At 43.3% G+C, this 20,570-nt stretch overlaps 2 non-coding genes across 2 annotated transcripts; one reads left to right on the plus strand and one right to left on the minus strand.

Moving 5' to 3' along the window:
• The first annotated feature begins 13,650 nt into the window (after positions 1-13,650).
• trnas-uga (transfer RNA serine (anticodon UGA)) lies at positions 13,651-13,732 on the plus strand. The gene has a single exon. It is a non-coding gene; the product is annotated as a tRNA-Ser (tRNA).
• A 3,328-nt stretch (positions 13,733-17,060) lies between these two features.
• On the minus strand, positions 17,061-17,132 carry trnaa-ugc (transfer RNA alanine (anticodon UGC)). The gene has a single exon. It is a non-coding gene; the product is annotated as a tRNA-Ala (tRNA).
• Positions 17,133-20,570: the final 3,438 nt, after the last annotated feature.

The raw sequence follows: 20,570 nt of genomic DNA on the forward strand, positions 1-20,570 counted from the left end.
TTCAGCTGGGCCATGAACTTCAATGCAGCGGCTTTATATTCCTAACCAGAAATCTTTGTTCATAACTTTACCAATGTCAAACTAAGAAGAACATTGTGTTGTTCTTCCACTGACTGAAACATGAAAAAAGAGATGTCACACATGGCTCATTGGTCTAGAGTCTGATCTCACCGTTTATAGGAACTACACTGCAGTTTTGGGCGGATTGTCTTCAGTCGATTATTTGATGATTTGGCAGGTCTGGTTTTAGATCTGCAGATTGCACCCCCTCCTACATTAGCACAGGCCACTGGTGCAGCTTTGACACCTACTGCTAGGAGGGTTTTTTTAATGCACTAAAATTGGAAAGCAGTTTTTGTGACTGGGGGACAGGACACAGAAAAGCAGGGCTCTCTGATAAGGTGGACCAATGTGACCTCTAGTGTGACATGTGGCGCCCTCAGTGACACCATGAGCTTCTTTTGGGTGTCGCCTCTTTAACCGGGGTCAGATTTAATGTGGCAACGGCGCCCTTAGCAACGCGGCGGGTCCATGGAGACAAACAACAGTCCGAGTAGTGAGGGAATGCTGGGCTGCACGGTTAACAGACACGAAGAAAGAAATCTGATTAAACTGCATGTTTGAGGACTTTTTATGGGCTCACTTCATACCGCTGCTGTGAGGTGAAGATGGGATGCCTAAGCTCGACGCACACGGCGGTTGAGCCGCTGGTAGCCGCGGAGGTGCAGGAGGTAGGCTCGGTGTGTGGAGACGTGTTACAGAGATTTACGTACTGTATCCTACCAATGATTTAGCTGCTGATTCTCATTCATTATTAACCAAAACTAGCAACTCTAAGTGAGAAACTTCTGCTAACTCATACAACACTATCAATAAAATCAGTCAATCAAATTACAGGATGGAACATAAATGTGAATAAATGGCCCTTAAAATGATCACATCATAGTGCTAATATTTATGTTTTAAAACATGTCACTAACAAAAGGATAAGTTGAATGAAACAATTTAATACTTAATAATCTTGGCCTTTGCCTGAGTATTGGCAGCTCTTGGGGATTTTATGCTTCATGATTGTATCTTTGTTTTATTGTATTTTACTGCAGTTTGTCTCTTTTATGTATTTTATTAGTTTGAGTTTATTTCATGTATTTTAATGTTAAGCACTTTGGTGGGCAATGCCCTTATAAATGTGATATATAAATAAAACGGGCATTGACATAATAATAAACCTTAAAATGTTTGTAGACTAACCTGAATTAAAAAAACTACAAATGAATTTAGTGTTAGATTTAGTTAAATATAAATTATACCTGTCCTCTGAAATGAAAGCGTGACAGATTTTCTCTGGTTCTACATTTACACCAGCAAAAATTGGCAAAATTTACTTCAATCTCTTTGTAGTGTATCATTGTTGTCGCTGAGTTACTGTATTCATGACAATATGTCAACACAATGATGATGTCACCATGACAACGTCACGTCTGGGATTCAGGATGCTGTCAAATTGTGATAATGTGTGTGTGTGTGTGTGCTGCCAGGAGGAAACTAAAAGTAAATTCAGCGGTCGTAGGGACTCTGCTGTGTCGAAGGGCACTGCGGACAGCGGGGTGGTGATGGAGAACACAGAGATCCCCAACTTACCCGACACAGTGCCCAGTAACCTTCCTCCTCTAACATCAGTGAGCGTCACAGAAAGTGAGGGAAACAAAGAAACACAGCACAGTGAGGATGTGCTCCACACAGGCTGGAGAGAGAAAACATGTGTCTTAAAATGTGTTTATGTTCTGTCTGCTGCTCCAGGTCAGCTGCTGCAAAATGGCACAGAACAGAACCGTCCAAAGGCCAGAGAGATCCTGGAGGAACTGATGCAGCAGGGAATCATCATAGAAGGGCAAAGAGAGGCCGGCAGTGGCGCAGGAGAGGCCTACAGCATCATGGTGGGCACCTGGTTAGCATGCTTCATTCACAATATCAATGCTATGATAAAATATGTAACATTGTGTGTGTGTGTGTCAGCTGGATGACAGTGAAGGGTTCCGGCGAAGGTACCCTGCCAGACTTAAGTCTCTGAGGGGCAAAAAAGCTCCCTGCACCAGAGAACAGATTGATGAGAAGATGAGGCTCGCTGATGAGAGACGCAAGGTAGTGTGTGGGTGTGTGTGTACTAACCACCTTCTTCTAATGTCTTCTCTCTCACATGCTTGATATTTCAGTCAAAGGAAGATACGCTCAAAACACGTTTAAGAGCCAAGTCTGCGCGTATTCGTGGCCCCGCTCCTGTCTGCACCACTGAGGAGGATGAAGATGCAACCATTACCCCTGTGGTGCCGCTGCAGTTACCTGTCAGTCCTGACAGACAGATTGGTCAAAAAGCTGGTGAGGAAGGAGAGTGGGTGAGAGACGCTGGAGGTGACGACAGGGAAAAAAGTGGCCCCGCTCCTGTCTGCACCACTGAGGGGGATGAAGATGCAACCATTACCCCTGTGGTGCCGCTGCAGTTACCTGTCAGTCCTGCCAGACAGATTGGTCAAAAAGCTGGTGAGGAAGGAGGGTGGGTGAGAGACGCTGGAGGTGACGACAGTGGCCTTCCTCCTGTCTGCATCACATAAACCCAATAGTGGATTGGGTTCATTCTCTGGAATGTTGAATTAAAATAAACGTTGTTCTCGGACCTGCAGGACTTTGTAGTCACTTCAGCTGGACACGCATCAGAAAGTCTCACCTACGCTTACTACGTGGCCGGTTGTGGTGAAACGGCCACTTCATAGGACGTGAGCCAAACTCAAACATTTTGCACTGTGAAGACTCCTCTTTAAGATATATATTGTTTGCAGGTAAATAGACAGGATGTCATTAAGCATCAGCACTTTAATGGAGGTAACATTATTATATATATTTGCATTTAGGAGGGATCAGTCTGGCACTGAAAGTACTCCTGCACCACGTGCTGCTGAGGAACAGGAGTACTTTCAGTAGCCAGACTGATCCCTCCTAAATGCACCACTGAGTGCCACTGGAGGTCATTCCTTTCTGTGGCCATCAAACTGTACAACTCCTCCCTCTGAGATCAGACAATCTAACGCACTGTCTTGTAGTTATACCCATATTGGATTTATAGTAGACAAGATTTTACTGCACACAGTTTTAGTTGTATTATATATGACTATCAGTCTTCACTTGCCTGGATTTTACTTGAATGTTTATTAACGTTTGGAATTTCTAACCTGTTTTATTTTTATTTTACTATTTTACTACTTTATCTTACTACTCCTGTTGGACTTGAGATGGCGCTGTTTCATTTCCCTGATGAGCTACTAGGAAAAGTCTGAGTAACATGAGGAAGTGCCTTATGTGAAAAGACATTAAAAACTTATTTATGAATAAAGTTCCAGCTTTTCTTTAACTGTAAGTGTGTACAGTGGCAGTGTGTGAAGATATATGTGCTACAAAAGGATGCTGAATATGAATGAAATGTGATAAATTAAGAGGGAAAGATTACTATTTTAGGGGATATAACAACTCATATTACACACTGCTCAGAGACTGACCCACTAGTGTAACCTGATCTTTTAATATTTGTTTTAACTTACGCTTAAAAGTAACTTTAAAGTTATACAAATATTGGGTAGAGTAACAGTATTTCCCTCTGAAATTTACGTGAACATAACAGAAAAATGGAGAAGTTCCTCTCCCTATATTGAACACACAGTGCATATTTGACCATTTATCTATGTCATCTATGTCTTCAGGTTGGTTGTAGCCACACACACACACAAGTGGAAGCTGTCAGGAAGCTGCACCTGTCTGTGGAGCATCTGTCCTCTGAGCTGCTGCCTGTCTGTTGGACAGGATGGATCTCAGTAACAGTTCAATCATGAGAGACTCAGCGAACTGAATGAGAAATATTTATTAAGTACAAAGTTTGAATGTGCATCGGCGTCCTAGACCCCGTCGTGAAGACCACATCCGAAAAGGGGGGAAAACGCAAGAAGAGAGGCCGCTGGATCAGAAGACGAAACGCACTTTTGACTACTTTTAATTTTTTCTTTATATTTCAGCTTAAAAATGGTTCACCTTGCTTTGTTTAGTGTCATTCTTTTCAGTACAACCCCACAAGTGTGACTATGGTGTTATTTTTTCATTTTGACATACTGTGTTAACACACTGGACCTAAAATCACACAAAAAATATAAAATCCGAGTGGGAAAAAGTTAGATTTTTTACTGTGCAAACCACAAACATGTTTAACAAACCATTTTTATAACTTAGAATGCTTATGCAAATTGTAAATGTCAAAAAATATGTACAAATGTAGCAAAAAACAAAATTATTTACAACTATTTACCCTTGAATGCAGAAATGCCTTATGGCGTTTTTTGTACAGCTATTTACAAGTATTATATACAGTTCAGGTGGCACACACATTATTTGTGCCACTTGAAAAAGCAGTTCCTGTCCACCACAACACAGAGGGGCACATCACAGCCTGACACTTCCAGGGTGTGTCACTCCTCTTTTTGTCCACCCGGAGGCAAAGTCTGCATTTTAGCCTTCCTTTGGTGGCTTTTTGGCCAGAATCTGTATAAATATGCAAAAAAAACCTTTGATGTCAAGTGGGGGGCCACAAAATATCGGCTATTTGAGACCCCCCTCCGCAGCACAGCCGGCTCAAGGCACAGGGTGTGGTTGTCCTGTTCAGTTACCTGAAAAAGATGTAACGGGACCTTAACAGGACGATCCTGGGGCACCAGATTGCCGTGAAGGCTCGGAAACAACAGCAGCTGGTGAGCCGGGAGGCGCTCGGGACCTGCATCCGCCTGGCCAGAGACAGGATTCCCTCACTGCTGGGTAATGCTAGACTCCACACACACAATCCCAGCTTCACATACTACACATACTTCATCAGTCTAATCCTATGAACTGAAACCATACTGTTACCCTTCACTCACCTCCAGCTGTGCCAGCTTCTCCCGAAGAGCCCGGCTTTTGGCCACCAGCTCCCTGCAATTGGTGCAGGCCGTCCCCACTGGCACTGCACACAGCCGAGGGCTATATGGCCTGTGGCCAGACCATTGACCAGGGTGCACTCCTGTGTGTTCTGTATGTGGTGGGCCTTCATTAGGTGCCTGGAGACGTACCAGAAGGTCCCACCACATACAGGACATGTAAGCATCTGCTTAGGCTTTGTCATCTGAAAGAAAAAGGGGTTCAAGATTGATTCAGCATTAATATATCATATATCTCTGGTTCTACTTGATGCCTGTTGATGTCAAAGAAAAACTGGGAGAAAGGTTGCAATCTGAAATTAATGCAGCAATGCAGGTGGCCTAGATTGAATCATTTGACTTTTTCTGCTACAGAAAAGTTTTTCAAATCTAATTTTACAGCTACAGATCCTGCAGAATCAAATCACTGAAGCTGTATAAAAGTACATGCATCAACACTGGTAATATGAGCTGTTTTGACCTGCACAGGGATCTATGCTAAGCTATTAGCATGAAGAAGAAACTAGCTTAACTTACAGTTGCTGGAGCTCTCTCAGAATGGTCTGCTCTCTCCCTCTGTCTGCAGCAGAATGAGCTGCTGCACTGTCTTTCCGTCCACCTGGCCCCTCCCTCTCCCCCGGCCAGATGTCCTGCCTGTCCCCTTTGAGAGGGGGGCCTGTCTGCACTGTGGGACTCTCTGTCCTCTGGGTCCTACAGAGACCCTGTAGGGATCCAAACATGATTTCCAGCACTAACTCAGCAATTCTGTGACACACCTCAGGCCTCCTTCCAATGAAGAAAACCTGATTTACCGTATTTCCAGCAATTTCTCAGCAATACTTTGACACACAGGCACCAAATTCACAGGACTCAATCGCAGGAATATACATGTACATACAGTACAATATACATACAGCCTTATACATGTGTGCCAAGTTTGAAGGATTTTTTTAGGCCTGAATATCACCTAACTTGCTGCTGATGAGTCTGTGGTTGCCAGTGCCATTTTGTTTGCTGTTGTGTGCTGGGGCAGCAGACTGAAAGCAGTGGACACAAACAGACTCAATAAACTGATCAGAAGGACATGATGGTCTGCTGTGGGTCATGTCTTTGTTCTGCACATGTACAGCTAACATCTCCAGTGTTACACAAACACATCATGTGCTGCTTGACTTGTTCCATTCATGGTAGGAAAGCATGCGGAAGTCACACATGTCAAATCTGTGCTAGTCTCCCTTCATTCAGCCCATATGAAGACAAAGAGTCTGCAGGTCCAGGAAGTTATAATTAACTATCATTAAATAACAAGAACTTATGATGCAGCCAGCACATTTATACCATGAAGACCCCTTTAAAAGAATAAACCTCAAAAACTGGTGTTTTCATCAAAAAGGGACTGTGGCCCCACAGTGAGTCCAGGGGCATATTTCTGCCTCAAAAGGACTTGATTTCACTCTGGTCTGTGATATTTAACAGATTATTGTTGAATCCAGGAACACTTCAGACCGGTGCTGTAGGTGGACTGACTTGCAGCCACCCTTTGAAATATCTTAGAAATAAAGGTGAGGTTGGAGATCACAGCAGTTCAGAAGCCTGTGGTACTTACTCTGTTGCCAGAGACAGGTTGATCTGGCCACACTTGTGTGAAATCAGCCTGTCTAGTGTAGGGTGAAAGAATTGATTCTGCAGTGTGTGTTCAGATATATAGGAGTGTGTCCCTAACATGAAGTATTCATGTTTAAATGTGTTTATCACTTAATAATGTGATTTTCATAAGTGTTTATGTGTTAGGAAGTTTTATAGAAAATCAAAGTCATTTGAGGATACTGAATGTATTAAGAAGTAATTTCATAGTGTGTCATATAACGTTGTTTTCTGCAGTTCAGGCTGTGGCAGATGAGATCAGTTGTTTTTCTGCTCTCTGGAGCTCCGCTTGGTACGAGATGGTCATAAATTCAGACTAAGGACAGCAGCACCTCTGACCTGATAAAAGCCAGATTCTAAAGGAATGTGTTTTTCTCCTGAGTGCCCCATGTTATGGTCATCCCTAGATCAGACTCACAACCTATGAGATTTGAGGAATTGGAGCTTTACCTTATTAGGGAATAAACACTAATAGTCTATTCGCTGTATGACCCAGGGTCTGCAGGAGGGGCAGTAGATGCCCCTGTGGGCCGGCAGGCAGGAACGCCCATGTGGTATATCAATGTGTGAATTCCATGTCCAGTTGTTGTTGCGTTGCTCGTTGTTGCTGTGTGGTTGTTTGTTTTTGTTGGTTGTCCTGTTCTTGTGTTGTTCTTGTTTGGTTCTTTGTGGTCAACAACCCAGAGCTCTGTGACTCAGAATCTGCCTCATTGTTTAATAAATTGTAATCTTGAGCCCAGAATTTATCCACTCCTTCCTCATAAACCAACTCGGGAGGGGATCAGAAGAAACAAGGGGAATTGACCGTTTTTGACCTCCCCATTTTTTCCAGAGTTTCTCACTAATATTGCTTTATTTTTTACAGACCAGACTGGAGCTCTGCCAAGCAATTACTGGGAGATTTCAATTTCCTTAGGCGTCTGACAGACTATGACAAGGATAATAGCAAACCTCAGATCCTGCTGAAGCTGCAAAAATACATCAACAACTCTGAGTTCCTACCTGAGAAGGTCTGTTTGAATTTCATGTCCAACATTCGGACATGATCTATCGGATCTATCAACAGAACTTCTCTTATCTTTTCTTTTACTTAAAGTAAAAAAAGATTAGAGTTCAGACACTTGGGCAGTTTTGTAGTAAATGTCATAATGTCAGTATTGGAATGGCAATGTAATTTATATCCTTTATCCACTGTACTGTAGGCTATGTAGATTTAATGATATATATTCTGAAAAAATAGATGGAATTTGACACAGTTTGTTTCAGTGTGCTGGGTGTAATACTTTATCATGTGCTGCTTTTAGGTGGAGAAGGCGTCCAAAGCTTGCGGGTCGTTGTGCATGTGGGTCATAGCTATGGATCTTTACTCCAAAGAAAGAGAAAACGTGGTTAAAGCACAGGTCAGTCATAAAGAGTGCAGTTTATTATTACTGATACACATGCACATTTGCAATATTTCTTCACAGTCTGCTGTCTGTTCCTTTGTCACTTTGGCTATTCATCTGCCATGCACCGCTCTGTGTGACTGGTCTGCATACTCTTCTCCCGCTACCCTTACCTACGCAGGCAGAGCTGGATACAACCAAGAAAATACTAAGGGACAAGCAACAACAACTTAAGGAGGTGGAGGATCAGATGAAGGACCTACAAAATGGCTCTGACACAGGCTCGACTGGACAGAGCAGGGAAACTGACTTCTGCTCTGGGGGACAGCAGATACGCTGGGAAAAAAATGTTGCAAATCTTGAGCAGGACATCAACAGTGTTGTGGGAAATGTATGCATTGCAGCTGCCTGCATTGCCTACTATGGAGCCTTCACTTCCCACCATAGACAGCTGGTAGGTACAGTGTGATGGGATGGTTTAAAACCTTTAGGGCCTCTGTGATTAAGTGTGCAGCTGCTATGGCCAATGTGAGCCTGGTCTAGAGTTTTTTTTTTTTAGAAACATATTGTGAAAAAGCAGTAACAGCTAATACCATATACCCTGTTTACTCTTGTTCCCCAGTGGATTAAGCAGTGTCAGAAGCTAAACATACCCATTAGTTCCCCCTTCAGCCTGATCGACTTTCTGAGTGATCCATATGACATCCTCCAGTGGAACACTGAAGGGTTGCCCTGTGACACTGTATCTACAGAGAATGCAATCCTGGTAACCAAAGACCGTCGCTGGCCTCTTATGATCGACCCACAGGATCAGGTGGCGTAAATTAATTCAGAGGACATATGTATTCTATGAAAATAGAACCTCCTTTCAGACACAGTCAGAGACAAAGTCACAGACTGGCCCCCGCCCCAGCATACCTAACGCAACAATACCAAGCTTCCCTTCATACAGTAGAAAGGACACCAACCAGCTCGTTCAGCATTGCAAATTTGCACTAAATTAAGATATTTTCACTGCTTCTTTATTGTGTTTCCATGTCTGATCATGTTTCCGTGAATGCTGTAGGTAATACACTTGGCATCAGCAAGTGTGCACCAGAGACAGTTAGGTCACTATGGAGTCTTGGAATTCACATTCAACAAACCTTTGCTCACAAAATCCCAAACGGCTATCAACTATAATAGGTATTTATGTGCTTTCCAAGAAGCACACGTTTGGAATAAAAACAGTATCGCACACAAGAACCTTTGTGAATCCTTCTGCCATTGAAGCTACATATTGGGCAGTATAATGAACGCCTGGCATCAAACCATGTTTCTGCAGACATTAAATCACCTGCCAGCTACACCTGTGTGCAATGCCCTTTTGTTCAACACCAGCCAGGAGAGCAGAAGGACCCTGTGAATGCAAGGGTTTACTCCAGTGTTTATTCAAACCAGGGGTTGCATGGTGACTGTAACGGCCGAATAAGTCTGAGGAGCGTTTTTGTTAGACAGAAAAAACAAAGGCACTGATGATGCAGAGTGACATGACAGTTAAATCTTCATAAATTAATTAGTGTTTCATTAGAATTGTAGTGTGTGTGATCCTGGCTTCGATTAATGTAAAATGTGTCTTTTGGCATGTACATTTTTTTCTGTTTTCCAGAAATGTATTAAAGTTACAATCATCAATTTCACTGCGACTGAGTCTGGCCTGGAGGACCAACTGCTCAGGTAGACACAAGACAGATATTGAATTCTAACCAAACTTTAAGACTCACATTCACAATGTTACAACCGGCCTAGGGGAAACCTAGTTGTAGCATAAAGTGACTCTTCCCTCCTGTTCCAATTCCCAAGGTATATATGAAAGATATCAACGACGAATGGAATTTATATAAATTTATTTATAAACGAACCGAGACAACAGAAACCTTCAGGGTGAGCAATGCCAAAATAACAAACAAAACAAATAAGGTTCTCAGCTCCTGTCCTTCCTGAACAAAAGAAAATAGATTCAAACAAAATACAGGTCACTTCCCTGACTTCCTAACAAAAAAACAGGAGAAAACGAATAAACAAAAACGGCTTCTCACCCCTACTCGAATGTGTCTGAACAAAGACAAACCACTGAGTGACTTTTGACTGGTACATTTAAATGTCATCATATGTCCTAACCAGCAGGGGGAGCACTAATCATAAACTCTCTGTCTCACTCTGTTTTTATGGACGATGATGCTGACTGTTGTTTTCTTGCTTCTCTCTGTAAACAGCTTGTAAACAGCAGCTTCCCTGAGGGGAAACTCAGCTAATAAATGATGCTGTAACCTCTGGGACTTGATCTGCTGGGTGGGAGTCCACTACATTATCCATCCATCCTCATCCATCCAGCTACACCCTCCCTCCTAAAATGCAGGCTGGAGGATGCAGGCATCGATCCCGCTCCCTCTCGCATGCTAAGCGAGCGCTCTACCATTTGAGCTAATCCCCCTTGTATAAAGGGTCAATTGCAAGTCAATCAGGACTCACTGCACTACATGAAGTGTACTAGTGAAGTATTGGAAGCATCAGACTTTTAATCTGAGGGTCCAGGGTTCAAGTCCCTGTTTGGGCAGAACACTTTGTACTCCCTCTTGCTTGTACTCCCCTTCCCTCTCTGTTAATGTGCTTGGACAGAGCTCTGTGAACAGCCAGCCTCTTTGTGTCTTGCCCTCCTTGTGCAAGGTGTCAATGGTCGTCTTTTGGGCAACTGTCAAGTCAGCAGTCTTCCTGGTTGTGCAGCCTACAGAACTAGACTGAGACCATTTAAAGGCCTTTGCAGGTGTTTTGAGTTCATTATCTGGTTAGAGTGGCTCCAGGTGTCTTCAATGTTGAACCTTTTCACATATTTCCTAGATACTGAATGTGGGTTTTCATTGGTTGTCGTTATAACCATCAAAATTAAAAGAAATAAACACTTGAAATATTTCAGTCTGTGTGGAATGAATGTTTGCATTATACAGCTTTCACTTTTTGAATGGAATTACTGAAATAAATCAACCTTCTGATGATATTCTAATTATATGACCAGCACCTGTAGTGGTGTTTTGCTGCAGCCTGTGGGGTCACCATAGAAACAAAGACAGAACAGGCCCCCTGAGTGACAGCAAAGAACAGGCCCCAGACAGAACAGGCCCCCACACTGCTCACTTATAACAGGGATAATAAGTAAAGTTCTTTACAATAAATTCACATTCACATTTTATTATCACTTCACACATGGCACAGTATATATGGCAGAGAGTTAAAGGTGGAATATGTAGTCAGAGTTAATACCAAATATTGACACTAGGTGGCAGCACTTCAGCCTCCATCCACTGCTGCACTACCAGCACCACTCTCAGTGCTTTTTGTTTCCATTGACTGTACAACATGATTCAATCCATGTTATTTATATGACAAACTATGTGTAGTGTTTCTATGTGTGTAGCTGACATGTTGCTCAGCTTCCATTGGACACATATACTAGATGGAAGCTGCAGCAGGATTGGCTGATGACTGATCACAGGTGTGAACAATCAGCCGGTGACGAGTGGAGCAGGAGCAGCTGCCCATGCTGCAGAGACACAAACAGCAGCAGCACTCTGTGACCCATGTCCACTCTGTGTGTCCTCCAGACAGTCCTCCTCATGTCTCTGCTCATGTCTTTATCAGGACAGCAGTCAGGTCCAGCCCTCTGGGGGATTTCTGCTCTCACTGTTTAACTCTGATTTCCTGATAGCAGCACTCACACAGCTCAATGCTGAAGAATCAGATCCTTTCATGAATATGTACTGCAGCTAATACAGCAGTAAACATTCACCCCTTCACTCACACACACAAAGAAGGAGAAAAAGACCAACAACAACAACCAGGAAGTACCCAGACCATGACACTCAGTCCATGTTAGACACACAAATGTTCTCTTGCTGCCTCATATATCCAGCCACTGACAGTTACCATGGTAACCAGGTCATCAGCGTTATTCAGCTCACTTGTCAGTGATCAGATCTGTTCCGTTGGTATCTTAAGTGACTGCAGACAGTGTTGTTAGATTTGTTTATGGTTTACGAGTGTTCACAAAGTGAGAGAAACACGTAATAGCATGTTGCTAACAGACGCTAATTCCATGTTGTCTGTGTTACCTTAAAGCTAGACTCATAACCAGAGAGTAAGTACGCTTATATTTAGTTATGAGGTTAAGTTGGTTACATGTGTGACTGTGAAATGAAGATGCATTTGTTTATTTCTGAACAGAATGTTTGAGATTAGTGCAGCATATACATTGAAAATGTTTGGATGTTTGTATTTGGAATCAAAGCAGAACATAAGCAGAGAGCCAGACAAAATGGTGAACTAGAACAGAGCAAATGTACTGCTGAAAATGTCCTGAGCTCATGCGTCTTACTGTACAACAACGAGAGTGGAAAGACACACAACTGTCCTCACCGGGATTATGGCTGTAAATTGTGTGCATAGACAGAAGTTGTATGTGTCCAGGTCAGGGCAGACATTCAGCTTGTAGCTGATTGACTAACTTACTACAATGAGACATTGTTTGTGTGTTTGCTGCAGTTTGAGTTGTTGATCCCACAAATCCAAAGTGTTACTGTTCATTTGACCTGTGTGCCTGTAAGTCTCCTGGACAGCTAAACAGGACAATGTGGAAATAAACAGCACTACATGCATTCCAATCATTTACAAGGACTGAGAGCTGTGAGTCACAACAAAGCTGCTGCTGCTCTCCATACATTCATCTACACAGGCTTCAAGGAGACACTGAAACATGGCATCTTCTGACAGCTTTAGGAGCACCTGGACCACAACATTATATTAGACTGTGATGGAGATGCTATCCATCTGTGATATTAGCACAACAGTGATTCTTTTCCATTTGTCTAATACAATATTTAGCAGCAAAAAGACTGTTTGAGGCCTCACAAAGTGAGGAAGGTCTAAAAGTATGAACTAACCTTCAGCATGATACCTTGATGCTTCACATCAGTCTTTCTGCTTCTCTTGTGCTGTCTGACATCTACTGAAGTCTCACTTTCTGTTTGAGGAACATACTCTTCCTCACTGATCTCACAAAGTGACGAAGACTCTTCTGATGTGTTTTCAGCCTAACATGAATGAAAGGTTGATTTTTATTGTTCATGTCTTGGATGTTTAATAGTTGTCAGATCATGGTTTGGAAGAGGCTCCACAAAGAAGAACATTTCAGTGCCTGTCTAAGTGAACCATCACAGTGGACTTGTGTTGTAATCAGCATGTCATTCACTGCCATGCAGCCAGCTGTGTAGTAATACTGCTGATAGAAGTGTCAGTGAGAGCAGCAATTAATTAATTAAAATTAGTGAGAGCAGGGAATTCTGCCTATCATTCTGGAATACTGATGTCTATACTGGAATGCTGCCACTTATTCTAGATTTCTGACTTTCTTGACTTTGACTTAACTGTCTGTGATAGCTGTCTGTCAAACGGAGACTCTGGGCGGCGCAGATTTACCTTCGAATGAAATGGAAACAAGTAAAGGAGCACCAACACCAAACTGGACAGGACAACCTGGACAAGACCATGCACTCATGGACAGAACCAACTTGGGTCATCAGACTCTTCATTGTTACCTTTTCCTAGTTGTTGTGGCCGAGTGGTTAAGGCGATGGACTTGAAATCCGTTGGGGTTTCCCCGCACAGGTTCGAATCCTGCCAACAACGGTTCTTTTCATCTCCAAGATCACTTTATGCCCCTCCATGTCTGAGGACCAAACCCTGGCACAGTCCATCTGACACTTCCAAAAACTGTCATTTTAAAATTGCTGGACCGAGAGCAACTGGTGTGCAATGAGGAGGCAAAGGATAAAACGTCCCAGCACATTTCAAACCCAGTTTCACCCTGAGGCAGAGACTGCTTCACCTTAAGGACAAAACACCTGGGAAAGGCAGATCTCAAGGTACTACAATAGTCAGAATGATTCATCATGTGGTGACCAGATGAAAAATCTCATCTCTGGCTCAAGACTTGTTGAGATAGCATAGACAGACACACTCTGAGTCTGTCCACATCAGTGTCAGTGAAGATTTCAGATTGTTTATTAAGTGTTCATCCTTGAGCTTTTCCAAACTTGTTGTGGACAGCACACTTTTCATGTCAGGATGGCCGAGCGGTCCAAGGCGCTGCGTTCAGGTCGCAGTCTCCACTGTTTTATCTTATCTTATCTTCTCTTATCACTCTCTGACACAGTGCTCGAGTAGGACATCTAGTGGTGAATAAAATGAATTGCGGTGTGTGTTATTGGTTCATGGATTGTTTGGGATTTGGATCTCCATGCACATGCACACTAGTGTAGTCTCGTTCGACCACACATGGTTGAATGGTTTCAGGCTGACACAATAAAATACATTACACTTTCAGTTTCACTGCACCAAGTTGTTATACAAAGTGACATTTGAGGTCAGGGTGTCCGCGGGGTCTTAAACAGTATTAAAAGTTGATGAATCAACTGTGGGAAAATGAAGTATTGAAAAGTCTTAATCTTAATTTGAAACGTGTGTGCAGAACTCATACGGCCCTCTCACTGCAGCCTCACACAAACAGACAGACAGACAGGGTTTAAAGACGTTTCGCTGCTGAACAGCAGAATCCGCAGTTCAGGTGAACATGCAGCGGAGGAGCAGGATTTGTTGCTACTATGTGGGTTTTGCTAATTTGCTGTTGACCTGAATGAGTGACGATAACGAGCCGGTCATGTTCAGGGAGGGGGCGTGACGTGCTCGTAGCTTTATAACAGACTGAACAACAGGTCTGAGGACAGTGTTATCTGACCTGTGTGGTTCATCCATGAAGGCTGAGTCACTCTGACTGACAGCAGTCAGCTGGTTTAAGGAGTTATAGAACATGGTTACATGACGAACGCCCATTTAAAAAGTATTGTTATTATCCTGCTATAGTGGACCATTGTCTGCCAGGATGATATCTGCATACAGCTAAAACTGTAACAGACAGAATGAAGAGTCTGTCAGCTGCAGCTCAGCTTTAGAAAGAGAGGAGACACTGAGGCAGAGAGGAAGAGAGGTGAGGAAGATGAGAGAAGAGATGCTGTAGCTGCATTAGAAACATGTTGAAGAAAACAAAATATATATCTCAATCACAACTATTAAATAAATAATAGTGTATATAACTTTAATCATTTTTTAATTCACATTGGCACATTGGTAAAAAAGAAAAAGAGATAAGACCATGTTTCACCTCTTTCTGAGCCTCGTTAGTGCAGTAGGCAGCGAGTCAGTCTCATCATCTGAAGATTGTGACTTCAACCCTCACAAGGGCACTTGTTTTAGAGCCAGAATACAGATTACAAAGAGCACACTGTATGTTTACATGTCATCCAGGTCATGTTCATAGAGAGCATCTGGACTTTTTTTTCTTTTTTCTTTTTCAAGTTTTTCTTGAAGATGTTTCTCTGCTCCTCCAAGCAGCTTCATCAGTTCTAACTGTTTGGTGGGAAAAATGGTTTATATGTGGTGGAGGTGGGTCTGGGTGAAAGTCACTCTTCCAAGCATGTCCATGCTTGCGTAAGGTGTGTTCATACTAAAGTCACACTGAAAAAGCGGCTGCAGGAGGAGAGCTGGCCCAGTTTGGTTCAGGAAGCAGTGCAGCTGTGTTCATTGATCAGCTGCTGCACGTTGGTTAGCTGAGAACAACTCAGTTTATTCAGGAGTTTACATCGAGACACCTGGACTGAAGGATTGTTTTTTGAACACGTTTCGCCACTTCTCCAAGGCTACGTTCAGACTGCAGGTCTTAATGCTCAATTAGGAATTTTTGGTGAAATCCGATTTTTTGGTGTTGTGAAGTATACAAGGTTATTTACGCAATGACATGATACAGACCACGTATATATTTGATTATATAAGCTTACACTGAGAGAAAAACACATCTGTAACTCTTACAAAGAGTTAGGGAGGAACTCTTTGATGCGGTGAAGGCCAAGCACTAGGAGGCATGGACTAAGATAAATCATCCAACATAGAAGGGACAAAGGGTTTCATAGTCATAAATATGTTAGACCAATTATGATAATTAGTAGGTGGAGATAAAGGGGCAACATGTCCCAATATGGGAATACCAACGAGGGTCTTGAAGAACTACAAAACCCAGGGTATTTTCTTTCACTCAATGTTCTGAATACAGGAGAAGGAATCTGACAATCCGGGGTGACCAGGGAAGGTCACGACAGTGTTTACAAAATAATATGCGACTGCTACCACTCTCCTGTGTGAACGGACTGTGGCCCTGAAGTGACCCGCATGCGCAGAAGAGGACACGACGTCACACAATGTGTGCTTGTGTGGCTTTGTTTACGTTAATGTCCGATCGTAGCCAACATAATTACAACCAAATTAAGAAGAACGCTGAGAAGGAAGAGAGCAGTAGCTGCAGCGTCTGTACAGAGATGCGTGTGGGTGCGGAGTGGTGGGATAGTGATGTCACTGCTTTTAGCGACACTGACTTCATTCATAACATTCAACATTCATAACTTCAGAATGACGAGAACCTTTGAATATGTCTGCGAGCGCACAGTCGACATCTCCCTCATCTGTGAGCCGCGCATTGGAGTTGGGCTCTACTTCCTGGCAACAGGCGCTTGTTGCTAACGACACAGCTTGTCTGCCCGCTCCTGTGTCGCAGAATTGTGACGTCTGTCGCCTTTCACTGACGCAAAAGTCAGATATATGCCGCATAGCCGTTCAGACTGAGGTCGCATTGCAAAAAATCTGATAAGTATCTGATTTAGGACCACATATGAAAGTGACCTGGGTCGGATATAAAAAAATCGGAATTGAGCTGTTCACACTGTCATGACAATATCAGATACAGGTCACATTAGTGCAAAAAAATGGGATTTGGTCACTTTAGCCTGCAGACTGAACGTAGCCCAAGTGGCTCCATCAGTTCTACTGAACTTGACCAGATGAAGCACATTGGACTTGTTAGGTGTAAACAATTAACTCTTAGAGCTGACAGAGGAGCATAAGATGACCTTGGAGATGCTGGGGATTGAACCCAGGGCCTCATACATGCAAAGCATGCGCTCTACCACTGAGCTACATCCCCCACCTTTGTTAGGGCCTGAGCACTGAGTAGTGCGAAGGCACTACAGACTTCATGGTCAGCAGATGATTAAAGGCTACAATGAGCAGATCACAAATACTACAAAGGCCCACCTGACCACCTGTGGGGGATTTCTGCCCACTGCAGCTCTCTGCTCATTGATATGAACTCTGACTGTGATAGTGATTCCTGCATGGTACAGATCTGTGCATGGTACAGATGTATGCATGCGTATCATGCCGACATCACACCACAGCAAGGACACTATTTGAGGTTACAACTCTGACATGAAGGCATTATGTGATGTCATCAAACACACCCTACAATGTCATCAAGATCATCTTACAAGATGTCACGAAGGAACCTGACTGAAAAAAGGAAGTAGGAGATTTGGACTGGCAGCATGCGCGCGCACACACACACACACACACACACACACACACACACAGACACGTGCACACAGGTCTTGGTTAAGACCCTACAGGTAAGTATGGACAAGGAATGCTAAAGACAGGCACTGTGGTCTTGACAAGATTTGTCTGTGTGTGCAAGGTGTGTGCCCAGGTAAAGTGCGGCCTCCCCGGTGAGCTGCCTGCTGTCCTTCCTGGTTCTCTGGCGCACTACCAGGGGCCCCAGAATAAACAAACAAACAAAGAAAAACAAAGCATAAACTCCTGGACCCCTTCTAAGCAGCACCAGGGCGCGGCACTGCATTAACGGTACGAGGGGCACGAGGATTCTCGTGAGTGCAGCTTATTAAAAAAACGTGTTTTATGGAGACGTGGCTGCACTCAGACATCCCGGAAACCTCCGTTGCTGCCCCCGGCTTTGTGACCATACGGGTGGACAGAGATGTGACTGGCAGCGGTAAGAAGAAGAGAGGGGGGATTGTGCTGTATGTGAGTGAACAGTGGTGCAAACCCGCACATGTCCGTGTCAAGGAGCGTCTCTGTAACCCGACTGGAAATCTGCAGTGAGCCCTGAATTTTTACATGTTCAAAATATCTGTTTGCTTCACATCTACTCATATTATTTACCATCGTTGGTGTTGAGTATGTGACGGAGCTCAGGAGGGGAGGGGAAAAGGGACAGACAATGACATTTATGTAGGCTAGAATAACAAAATCTATTGTGAATATAATATTAAATAAAACAGCTGCTTTAACATGAAAAGAAGTTGTTCACTGGCTCCTCACACAGACACATGTCCAGGAGTCAGGCGTGTGCGCAGCTTGTTTACAGTGAGGGCAGCTACTGAGAACACAGGTTCTATTCAACCAGCATCCTGATTAAAAAGAAAGAAAGAAACTCCAAGTGCTTCATGTGACCTGCGTATTCACAGCGAGCACAAATGGAAATGCTGATTAACACGCGGCAGTCTCCTACTTTGATCCATTCTGGGACTATATTCTGACGGAGCACTGCTATATGCGCACAGAGATCACGCCGCACCTGAAAACACACCGTCAACATACCAGCATGGCTATAGGCTGCTGAGACCTGTCCAACAGACAGCGCGTCGCTTGACACAGTTTTCAATGCGCGCTCTCATTCCTCTGGTGCAGTACGCTCACATGTGTGTGCACGCCTGTGTGTGTGTGTGTGTGTGTGTGTCGGGGGGCGGAACTCCTCTGCAGCGGAGAAATGTGCAAGCATGCAGAGACAAAAACGACACGCCGAGCAGAACGGAGGCTGCCACTCCTAAAAAAAATTCAAACTAAATATCAGAGAAATACTGATGGGGCAATCAATAATAAAAATAAAATGCACAGGACAAGCCTCAGTAAATAAGTGCGTGTGAGAAATATGTGCGGGCCGCACTAACACTAAACTTTGATGTCAAGTAGCGGGCCACAAAATATCGGTTGCGGCCCGCTACTTTGAGACCCCTGGCGTAAGGGAACCACACAGCCTCTGCTCTCTTGTTTCTGTGCTCCTGTAATACCTTTCATTCTGCTCTGTAGCCACTTAAGGTTTATATCCATTTTGATGTTGTTGTTGTCACATACACACTGTCACAAATGTGTAATTGAACGCTGGCTATCATACACAGGAAGAGGGATGCGATAGACGTGTATCCAGTGATTAGCCTGGCTGCCTCTCTAAACCCCTCTGGAAATGGTAAAAGCATTTTTGTAACTTCTATACAGATCCACAGTTTACTAAACATCGCAGATTGACACTAAGAGGCAAGAGATGGTGTAAACTAGCACACAGAAAGATGTTTTATATAGGCTACTATGAATGAGCTGAGACACTCCATAAATCATGTGTACAGGTGTACCTGAAGGGGCAGATGAAAGCTACAGACAGCAGGTCATCAGCACTAACAGAAGAGACGACTCAACAAAAAGGCACGAGACGTCGTACAATATGTGGTCTTAATAATACAGTTACATTGTTCTAAGTGTTTTGTTGTTGGATTTCAGTTACCACCCCCATGTACGTTGGTATCAGACGGTCAACTGTGCAGTTGCAAGAGTGATCTTGGTGAACCCAGAAAGTCAGCGCTGTGATTTCTTCTCTGACAGAGTCATCTACAGGTCTGTCAGGACCAGACCACCAGTGTTTGCTCACTCACTTTCATCACATCCAACATTCAGTGGAACTTTCTGTCCAGAGCATTTTACACTGGTGGTAGTGGGTACATGTTCGGCATGCCAGTCTGTAAACTAGACAAACAAACGGTGTGACACAGTTCCGGGTTACAGTTTAATGTAAAGGGCATCTCATTCAGTCACCTTCCTTTGGTGCTACTGTGATTGTTCTGTATTCTGTTGTTTCTGAATAATACAGCTGTCTCATAATTGGATTTAAAGGAAATCTACATTTAATTTGTGATTACATTATCATGAAATTTGATTGGCCTAACATTATACTAATTTAGCAAAGATATCTTTACTCTGCTGCAGTTACATTCATTCATGTCAGGGAACAAACTTCTTTGTTTGCACAGACTCAATATACCCGCCCTCATTTGTGTCAGATTTTCATTGTATACATTACATAACAGTAGAATAAAGCTTGCCCATCTGATTCCTAAGACCTTCTATCAGCAGCAAATATGTAACTTGGTTGTTGGTGCATTTCTTGACTGTCAGTATACATGATTCCTTGTGGTTGCTCACCTGTGGGAAGCTTCCAAGGAATTATAGTGGTTTATTGGTTCACCCTGACAAAGAATGAGGAGGGATATAGGGGGAGATTATAGAGTTTGAGAGATGATCATGAAACAATGTAGAATATTAATGTTCCCTTTTGTGTTTTTGCAAATTGAAATCGTAAATTGCCTTAAATGCTTCAGAATTGCAAACAAGTGACCTGGTATGGAGGAAACTTGGAGTGTGTTGATGCCCTCTTTTTGTTCTGCAGTGGCAGAGTGAATGGTCGTCAGTACAGAGCCGACCTGGAGCTTTACCAGAATATTGTTGCTGAACAGTG

The sequence above is a fragment of the Parambassis ranga genome, unplaced genomic scaffold (genome assembly GCF_900634625.1).
Source record: "Parambassis ranga unplaced genomic scaffold, fParRan2.1 scaffold_21_arrow_ctg1, whole genome shotgun sequence".
In the NCBI taxonomy this organism is placed as follows: domain Eukaryota; kingdom Metazoa; phylum Chordata; class Actinopteri; family Ambassidae; genus Parambassis; species Parambassis ranga.